Below are 10,599 nucleotides of genomic sequence, written 5' to 3'. Positions count from 1 at the left end.
TACGAAGAGACTTAGCTGCGGCCAGCACTCGCCTAAGTTTAAAAAATCCTACCGAGTGGAAAGCAAACCTCCCACTCGGGGGCTTAGCTGCAGTCCAGCACTCGCCTAAGTTCTCCTACGCAGAGACTTAGCTGCGGTCAGCACTCGCCTAAGTTTAAAAAATCCTACCGAGTGGAGAGCAAACCTCCCACTCGGGGGCTTAGCTACAGTTCAGCACTCGCCTAAGCTCTCCTGCGAAGAGACTTAGCTGCGGTCAGCACTCGCCTAAGTTTAAAAAATCCTACCGAGTGGAGAGCAAACCTCCCACTCGGGGGCTTAGCTGCAGTCCAGCACTCGCCTAAGTTCTCCTACGCAGAGACTTAGCTGCGGTCAGCACTCGCCTAAGTTTAAAAAATCCTACCGAGTGGAGGGCAAACCTCCCACTCGGGGGCTTAGCTGCAGTCCAGCACTCGCCTAAGTTCTCCTACGCAGAGACTTAGCTGTGGTCAGCACTCGCCTAAGTTTAAAAAATCCTACCGAGTGGAGAGCAAACCTCCCACTCGACGGGTCATCCACAAAGAGATTCAACGACGAATCAAGTTCAAATAAAGCCTAAAAGATCCGAGAGACCTCAGATCAAAGTACTCGAGCCCACAGCTCGGCAGAGTTAAAACTGTTACACTTCCACTCGGCATTCCGAGGCGAATTTAAGGCAGAGTTCAACGGATTACAAAATACACTCGGCATCCCGAGGCAAGTTTTTTCATTCCTCAGGAGGAGGAGGACTGGCAGGGGAGACGAACTCATCCAAGTCGATCCCATCTGCGATGCGGGTAGCAGCAGCAATGAATGTCTCCATGAAGTCCTGGAAGTTGTGCTTCCTCGTGTTGGCGACTTGGATGGTGGCCAGCTTCTCCTCCCGCACCTCCTTACAGTGGACGCGGATCAGGGACAGAGCCACGTCAGCACCACACCGAGCTGAAGACTTCTTCCACTCCTGCACTCGGTCAGAGATTCCATTGAGTCGAGTCATCAGAGACTCGAGATCATTCTGGAGCGTAGATTCTGGCCAAAGTGTCGGGTCGATCCGCGTCATGGCAACCTTCAGTCGAGCCAAGTAATCCACGACGCCGTCAACACGAGACTCCAGACAGAGCACGTTCATTGCGGCCTCGTCCTTCACAAGAGAGTTAACAGGGTCTAAGCTCGGCTCCACTCGACTGGTCTCCTCTTCAAAATTCTGGCAAAACTCTGCATACAAGATTCAAGGATAAGACAATTTTCACAGAATGAGTCGACTCAAAAACCAGTCGGAACTGAATGCGCACCTTCAAGCTTAAGGTACAACTTCTTCGCGAGGTCCCCCAAGTAGCTCTCCAGGTCGTTTCTCCCGCGAGCGAGGCCTTCCAGCTTCTCGCTCAGGGTGAGGTTCTCCTTCTTCCAACGTGAACACTCCCTGTTGGCTTCATTCAGAGCAGTCTTGAGCTTGGTATTTTCTTGTTCTAAGTGGTCGACCGAAGATAGCTTCTGTGCGGCCAGAGCGGTCTTGTCTTCAGCTTCCTTGCGGGCACCAGCCAAGTCCTGATCCTTCTTCGCCAGAGCTTCTTTCAGTGTTTCTGCAAAAACGATGATTGAGTCGGAGGAAGCGAAGAAATACTAACCAGTTGACAAAGGCGTCTTACCTGCGGTGCCATCTCTGACTGTCTGCAGTTCCATCCTGGCCAGCTCCAGATCAAGTTTCATTTGAATTTGTTGCTTCTCCAAGTCAGCCAAGTGGGTTCCAAGATCACAAGATTTCTGAAGCCAGAGAGGAGGAGTTACAATTTCAGTAAAAAAGGAAAAGGCAACAAAGGCAGTAAACACTAAGACTATGGTCGACTGCCAGCAGTCCACCATAGTCTCGGGGACTACACCCAGTGGGTGCACTTAGCGTGCCCCCACCGGTTCCTATCCCACCCGACCGACCCCCGAAGTCGAGTCGAAGGCCACCCGACCGACCCCCAAAGTCGAGTCAAAGACAAGTTGCTTCCGAGCAGCTAAGAGATAATAAGCCTACACCCAGTAAAAAAAGAAGAGAGAGAAAGCCGTCGACTGCCCGCAGTCGACGGGATACCGTTCCATTCGACATGGCCCGATCAGACAGAGCGAAGAAATTCAACTATGACTCAATTTAAAGACTACAGCCGACTGCCAGCAGCCGACCGTAGTCTCGGGGACTACACCCAGTGGGTGCACTTAGCGTGCCCCCACTCGTCAAAAAAAAACACACACACACCCAGTGGGTGTACAAACTTAAAGACCTTCGGGAAAGAGAATCTTCAAAGGACATACCAAAACAGACCAAGTGTTGAAGTCGACTGACCTGGACATTGCTCTGAAGAGTCGAGCTTGCGTCGTAAGCCGCCTGGCAAGCCTCCCGAGCCACTTTTACCTGTTCCATCATGACTCCAGCCTGGCGTACAGCCTCCTTCGCAGCAGCCGCTTGGTCCTCAGGGACGGGGTACGCAGCAAAAAGCGAAGACGGATCTGCAGTCGACGCTGAAGGCTGCACACTCGTCAAAGGAACAGCGAAGGTCACGGAAGCCCGAGTGGGTTCGCCATCATCCCGAACTGCAGCCTCAGGCGCGGGAGTGGATTGCGGAGTCTTGCCAGCCAACACCTTCTTCTTCCTCTTCACCCTCAATGGTGCGTCGTCATCGTCGTCCGGGAGGTCGATAACATGAGGAGGAGCTGCAAGGACAACATTCAATCGACCAACACTTCAGTCGACTCGTAAGCAGGACGGCAGTGATCGTACCAGGGTTGGAGGTGACAGCATCCTCCATCTCTTGGTCGTCGTTCCTGGCAGAGACCTCAGAAGTTGCTCCACTACAAATCAGAAAAGATTAGTCAGTTGGCCCAGGGAATCGACCAAGGATCCGTCCACAGTCGACAAAGGAAAGCAAGTGTTGTCGTTACCCCGAAATGGTGGGAACAGCTATCTTCATCTTGGGCAAGGCCTTGGGCGGCTTAGATGGCGCCGTTCGTGGGTGCTTGGGAGCCTTCCCGGTCGGCGGAGGAGAAAAAGTCCGAGGGCGTTTCGACGACTGCCCGACAGGAGCGGTCGCCTTGCCACGTTCCTGCGTTGGATCGTGGGCGAGCTTGGATCGTCCCTCTGGGCGGGAGGGTTTAGCTTCCTCCTCCTCTTCACTGGAGAAGATGTCGTCGCCCTCCTCTCCCTCACCGTCGGACTCCCACTCGACCTGGTCGTCCCCGCTCTCGCCTCCGCTCCCCTCGCCTTCCTCGGTCGGCCCTTGGGCTCCGTTGGGCGTCGAGTACATCTCAGTGGTAGCCTGGAAGACAACGGACAGGATGAAAGTCAGTCGACTTACACAAAGAAGACTAATACAGAAGATCAGATATCCGACACAAAAACATACCTGATCCACTTCATATGAGTGGTCGAGTGGAATCACCCTTCTGGCTCCTCGGGGGTTGTCTTTATTCCCTGTGATGCTTGACAACCACCCCTCCAGCATCTCATCGGTGACCTCCTCCGGGTGGATCTGAGTGGTGTCGTCAAGGCCAGAATACAACCACATCGGATGGTCTCGCGCCTGGAGCGGTTGGATGCGCCTCTGGAGAAAGACCTCTAACAGGTCCATCCCAGTCACCCCCTCACGGACAAGTTCAACCACTCGACCCGCCAATACCTTGACCTGGGCGCTTTCCTCCGGCGTGACCTTCAGAGAGATAGGCTTCTCGGCTCGGTCGAGTGAAAAAGGAGGAAGACCGGTCGACTGCCCTGGGGTCGCCTGGTCCTGGCAGTAGAACCAGGTCGACTGCCAGCCGCGGACCGACTCCGGGAAGGTGATAGAGGGGAAACAGCTCTTCCCCCTCGTCTGGATCGCCAGACCCCCGCACAACTGGATAACTTGTGTCTTCTCGTCACTCGACTTGGCCTTCTTCACCGACTGAGAGTGGCAAGTGAAGATATGTTTGAAAAGCCCCCAATGCGGACGGCAACCCAGGAAAGCCTCGCACATGGAAATGAACGCGGCAAGGTAGACTATGGAATTGGGGGTAAAGTGATGGAGCTGCGCCCCGAAGAAATTCAAGAAACTCCGGAAGAACGGATGGGGAGGCAGAGAAAACCCTCGGTCGATGTGGGTGGCGAGGAGCACGCACTCACCGTCGCGGGGTTGCAGCTCGATCTCCCTCCCCGGGAGACGCGCGGCCTCGTGGGGAATGGCTCCTCCCTCGACCATGTCGTCGAGGTCTTCCTGACGGAGCACCGATGGCATCCAATCACCCTGAATCCAACCCTTGGGCAGGGTGGTCCGGGACGAAGATCCACCTCGCGAAGACTTCTTCCCCTTCCCCGCCGCCGCCGCCTTCTTCGCGCGCTCCAAAGAAGTGGTCTTGCCCTTCACCATTGTCGCCGGGGAGATCTCGCACGGGCTCGCGGCGCTAGGGTACGGCCGAGGGTCGCAGGAGGGCTGACGAAGGAAGAGAGGAAGAAAGAAAGAAGGAAGCAGAAGAGAGCGCACGGCTTAGAAACCCCGAGCCAGCAACTTATAAGGGGCCGCTCCCGAGTGGCTGGCCGGTAGGCCCAGGCCATCCAGTCAAATCCCGCAACAGACGCGTGCGCAGTACATGGCGAAAAAGGCGACACGGAGATCGAGGAACTTCCGCTTTATCGCTTCCGATTACTGCGGCTGCTCCCGTCTCGCGCGCTTCCCAAAATCCAAATCCCGCGACAACCGCGGGCCGCAGAACAACTTGCTAAAAAACAGAAGACCCCGATCGCGCCGGCACTCGGTATGGCACAAACAAAGAAATTCACTCGACGGAAGGCCTGGAATGGATCAAGGTGACTGAAAAAGGTTGGCAACGTCATCCGTGACGATTGTCCCGAAACAAGGCGCTCACGTAGCCCGAAGAACCAGTCGGAAAGATCTCCAACTCTTTCCCCACTTTAACCTCGATCCATTCGGGGGCTAATGATGAAGACATGTACCTAGGGTAGGGACACGGGCCTGACCCAAGAGTCCTACTCTAGGACACCCCTGGGAGAAATCACCTTTCAATCGACTTGAAGGCGTCCCACTCGACGGGCTCAAGACACTCGACCAAGAAGCTATCACTCGACCAAGAAGCTATCACTCGACCGCCAGGAGATCAGCAGTCGCTCTGTAGGCAAACGGTCAGCCGTTAAGTAGTCTTCATGGTCATTATAGCACTTTATTAGAGGCGTTACCAGTAACGCCCAATCTTAAATGTACTTTAAACCCTGCATTACTAAGGGCAGGAGGGGGCCGGCGAACTCTATATAAGCCACCCCCCTCCTCAGTAGGAAGGGTTCGCACCCCTGTAACCTATACACGCATAATTCAGTCGACCGCCTCCGGGCCCCGAGACGTAGGGCTATTACTTCCTCCGAGAAGGGCCTGAACTCGTAAACCTCGCGTGTAACAACTTCCCCATAGCTAGGATCTCACCTCTCCATACTCACCCCCCTACATCACTGTCAGAGTTAGAACCACGACAGGTTTCACTAGTGGCTTCTCTCAAGAGCATAAGTATTCTACGGTGGGTGAACAAATTACTGCTGAGCAATTGACAGAATTGAGCATAGTTATGAGAATATCTAGGTATGATCATGTATATAGGCATCACGTCCGAGACAAGTAGACCGACTCCTGCCTACATCTACTACTATTACTCCACTCATCGACCGCTATCCAGCATGCATCTAGAGTATTAAGTTAAAAACAGAGTAACGCCTTAAGCAAGATGACATGATGTAGAGGGATAGTTTCATCCAATATGATAAAAACCCCATCTTGTTATCCTCGATGCCAACGATACAATATGTGCCTTGCTGCCCCTTCTGTCACTGGGAAAGGACACCGCAAGATCGAACCCAAAGCTAAGCACTTCTCCCATGGCAAGAAAAACCAATCTAGTAGGCCAAACCAAACTGATAATTCGAAGAGACTTGCAAAGATAACCAATCATACATAAAAGAATTCAGAGAAGATTCAAATATTATTCATAGATAGACTTGATCATAAACCCACAATTCATCGGTCTCAACAAACACACCGCAAAAAGAAGATTACATCGAATAGATCTCCACAAGAGAGGGGGAGAACATTGTATTGAGATCCAAAATGAGAGAAGAAGTCATCTAGCTACTAACTATGGACCCGTAGGTCTGAAGTAAACTACTCACTTCATCGGAGGTGCTTGGATGATGATGTAGAAGCCCTCTGTGATCGATGCCCCCTCCGGTGGAGCTCCGGAACAGGCCCCAAGATGGGATCTCATGGATACCGAAAGTTGCGGCGGTGGAATTAGGTTTTTGGCTCCGTCCCCGGTCGTTTGGGGGTACGTTGGTATATATAGAAGGAAGAAGTACGTCGGTGGAGCTTCAAGGGGCCCACGAGGCAGGGGGCGTGCCCTAGGGGGGCGCCCTCCACCCTCGTGACCGCCTCGTGGCTTTCGTGATGGAGGGTCCAAGTCTCCTGGATCTTATCTGATGTGAAAATCACGTTTCCGAAGGTTTCATTCCGTTTGGACTCTGTTCGATATTATGTTTCTCCGAAACACTGAAATAGGCAAAAAACAACAATTCTAGGCTGGGCCTCCGGTTAATAGGTTAGTCCCAAAAATAATATAAAAGTGGAAAATAAAGCCCAATATAGTCCAAAACAGTAGATAATATAGCATGGAGCAATCAAAAATTATAGATACGTTGGAGACGTATCAACGGAATAGGTTAAGTCAATCACATCATTCTCCTAATGATGTGATCATGTTAATCAAATGACAACTCATGTCTATGGTTAGGAAACTTAACCATCTTTGATTAACAAGCTAGTCAAGTAGAGGCATACCAGTGACACTATGTTTGTCTATGTATTCACACATGTATTATGTTTCCGGTTAATACAATTCTAGCATGAATAATAAACATTTATCATGAAATAAGGAAATAAATAATAACTTTATTATTGCCTCTAGGGCAAATTTCCTTCAGTCTCCCACTTGCACTAGAGTCAATAATCTAGTTCACATCGCCATGTGATTTAACACCAATAGTTCACATCACCATGTGATGAACACCCATAGTTCACATCGTCATGTGACCAACACCCAAAGGGTTTACTAGAGTCAATAATCTAGTTCACGTCGCTATGTGATTAACACTCAAAGAGTACTAAGGTGTGATCATGTTTTGCTTGTGAAAGAAGTTTAGTCTACGGGTCTGCCACATTCAGTCCGTATGTATTTTGCAAATTTCTATGCCAATAATGCTCTGCACGGAGCTACTCTAGCTAATTGCTCCCACTTTCAAAATGTATCCAGATTAAGACTTAGAGTCATCTGGATCACTGTCAAAATTTGCATCGACGTAACCCTTTACGATGAACCTTTTGTCACCTCCATAATCGAGAAACATATCGTTATTCCACTAAGGATAATTTTGACGCTGTCGAGTGATCTACTCATAGATCACTATTGTACTCCCTTGCTAAACTCAGTGGAGGGTATACAGTAGATCTGGTACACAGCATGGCATACTTTATGGAAACTATGGCTGAGGCATAGGGAATGACTTCCATTCTCTTTCTATCTTCTGCCGTGGTCGGGCTTTGAGTCTTACTCAATTTCACACCTTGTAACATAGGTAAGAACTCTTTCTTTGACTGTTCCATTTTGAACTACTTCAAAATCTTGTCAAGGTATGTACTCATTGAAAAAACTTATCAAGCGTCTTGATCTATCTCTATAGATCTTAATGCTCAATATGTAAGTAGCTTCACCGAGGTCTTTATTTGAAAAACTCCTTTAAAATACTCCTTTATGCTTTCTAGAAAATTCTACATTATTTCCAATCAACAATTTGTCATTCACATATATTTATCAGAAATGTTGTAGTGCTCCCACTCACTTTCTTGTAAATACAGGCTTCACCACAAGTCTGTATTAAACTATATGCTTTGATCAACTCATCAAAGCGTATATTCCAACTCTGAGATGTTTGCACCAGTCCATAGATGGATCGCTGGAGCTTGCACATTTTGTTAGCACCTTTAGGATCGACAAAACCTTCTGGTTGCATCATATACAACTCTTCTTTAAGAAATCCATTAAGGAATGTAGTTTTGACATCCATTTGCCAGATTTCATAAAATGTGGCATTTTGCTAACATGATTCGGACAGACTTAAGCATCGCTATGAGTGAGAAAATCTCATCGTAGTCAACACCTTGAACGTTGTCAAAACCTTTTTTGACAAATCTAGCTTTGTAGATAGTAACACTACTATCAGCGCCCGTCTTCCTCTTGAAGATCCATTTATTTTCTATGGCTTGCCGATCATCAAGCAAGTCAACCAAAGTCCACACTTTGTTCTCATACATGGATCCCATCTCAGATTTCATGGCCTCAAGCCATTTCGCGGAGTCTGGGCTCATCATCGCTTCCTCATAGTTCATAGGTTCGTCATGGTCAATTAACATGACTTCCAGAACAAGATTACCGTACCACTCTGGTGTGGATCTCACTCTGGTTGACCTACAAGGTTCGGTAGTAACTTGATCTGAAGTTACATGATCATCATCATTAGCTTCCTCACTAATTGGTGTAGGAGTCATAGAAACAGATTTCTGTGATGAACTACTTTCCAATAGGGGAGCAGGTACAGTTACCTCATCAAGTTCTACTTTCCTCCCACTCACTTCTTTCGAGAGAAACTCCTTCTCTAGAAAGGATCCATTCTCAGAAACAAATATCTTGCCTTTGGATCTGTGATAGAAGGTGTACCCAACTATTACTTTTGGGTATCCTATGAAGACACACTTCTCCGACTTGGGTTTGATCTTATCAAGATGAAAAAATTTCACATAAGCATTGCAACCCCAAACTTTAAGAAACGACAGCTTAGGTTTCTTGCTAAACCACAGTTCATACGGTATCGTCTCAACGGATTTAGATGGTGCCCTTTTTAATGTGAATGCAGCTGTCTCTAATGCATAACCCCAAAATGATAGTGGTAAATCGGTAAGAGATAACATAGATTGCACTATGTCAAATAAAGTATCGTTATGACGTTCAGACACACCATTACGCTGTGGTGTTCCAGGTGGCATGAGTTTGTGAAACTATTCCACAATGTTTTAATTGAAGGCCAAACTTGTAACTCAAATATTCGCCTTTGCGATCAGATCGTAGAAACTTTATTTTCTTGTTACGATGATTTTCCACTTCACTCTGAAATTCTTTGAACTTTTCAAATGTTTCAGACTTATGTTTCTTCAAGTAGATATACCCATATCTGCTCAAATCATTTGTGAAGGTCGGAAAATAACGATACCCGCCGTGAGCCTCAACACTCATCGGACCTCATACATCAGTATGTATTATATCCAATAAGTCAGTTGCTCGCTCCATTGTTCTGGAGAACGGAGTCTTAGTCATCTTTTCCCATGAGGCATGGTTCGCAAGCATTAACTAATTCATAATCAAGTGATTCCAAAAGCCCATCAACATGGATTTTCTTCATGCGCTTTACACCAATATGACCTAAACGGCAGTGCCACAAATAAGTTGCACTATCATTATTAACTTTGAATCTTCTGGCTTCAAAATTATGAATATGTGTATCACTATGATCGAGATTCAACAAACCATTTGTTGGAAATATGCCCCAGAGGCAATAATAAAAGCATTATTATTATATTTCCTTGTTCATGATAATTGTCTTTATTCATGCTATAATTGTATTATCCAAAAATCGTAATACATGTGTGAATAATAGACACCAACATGTCCCTAGTAAGCCTCTAGTTGACTAGCTCGTTGATCAACAGATAGTCATGGTTACCTGACTATGGACATTGGATGTCATTGATAACGAGATCACATCATTAGGAGAATGATGTGATGGACAAGACCCAATCCTAAACATAGCATAAGATCGTATAGTTCGTTTGCTAGAGTTTTCCAGTGTCAAGTATCTTTTCCTTAGACCATGAGATCGTGTAACTCCCGGATACCGTAGGAGTGCTTTGGGTGTGCCAAACGTCACAACGTAACTGGGTGACTATAAAGGTATACTACGGGTATCTCCGAAAGTGTCTGTTGGGTTGACACGGATCAAGACTGGGATTTGTCACTCCGTATGACAGAGAGGTATCACTGGGCCCACTCGGTAATCCATCATCATAATGAGCTCAAAGTGACCAAGTGTCTGGTCATGGGATCACGCATTACGGTACGAGTAAAGTGACTTGCCGGTAACGAGATTGAACGAGGTATTGGCATACCGACGATCGAATCTCGGGCAAGTAACATACCGATTGACAAAGGGAATTGTATACGGGGTTGCTTGAATCCTCGACATCGTGGTTCATCCGATGAGATCATCGATGAGCATGTGGGAGCCAACATGGGTATCCAGATCCCGCTGTTGGTTATTGACCGGAGAGCGATCTCGGTCATGTCTACATGTCTCCCGAACCCATAGGGTCTACACACTTAAGGTTCGGTGACGCTAGGGTTGTAGGGATATGTATATGCAGTAACCCGAATTTTGTTCGGAGTCCCGGATGAGATCCCGGACGTCACGAG

This window comes from Triticum urartu, chromosome 4A, assembly GCF_056163025.1.
Source record: "Triticum urartu cultivar PI428250 chromosome 4A, HENAU_Tu73, whole genome shotgun sequence".
NCBI lineage: Eukaryota > Viridiplantae > Streptophyta > Magnoliopsida > Poales > Poaceae > Triticum > Triticum urartu.
This window is presented reverse-complemented; position numbering follows the sequence as displayed.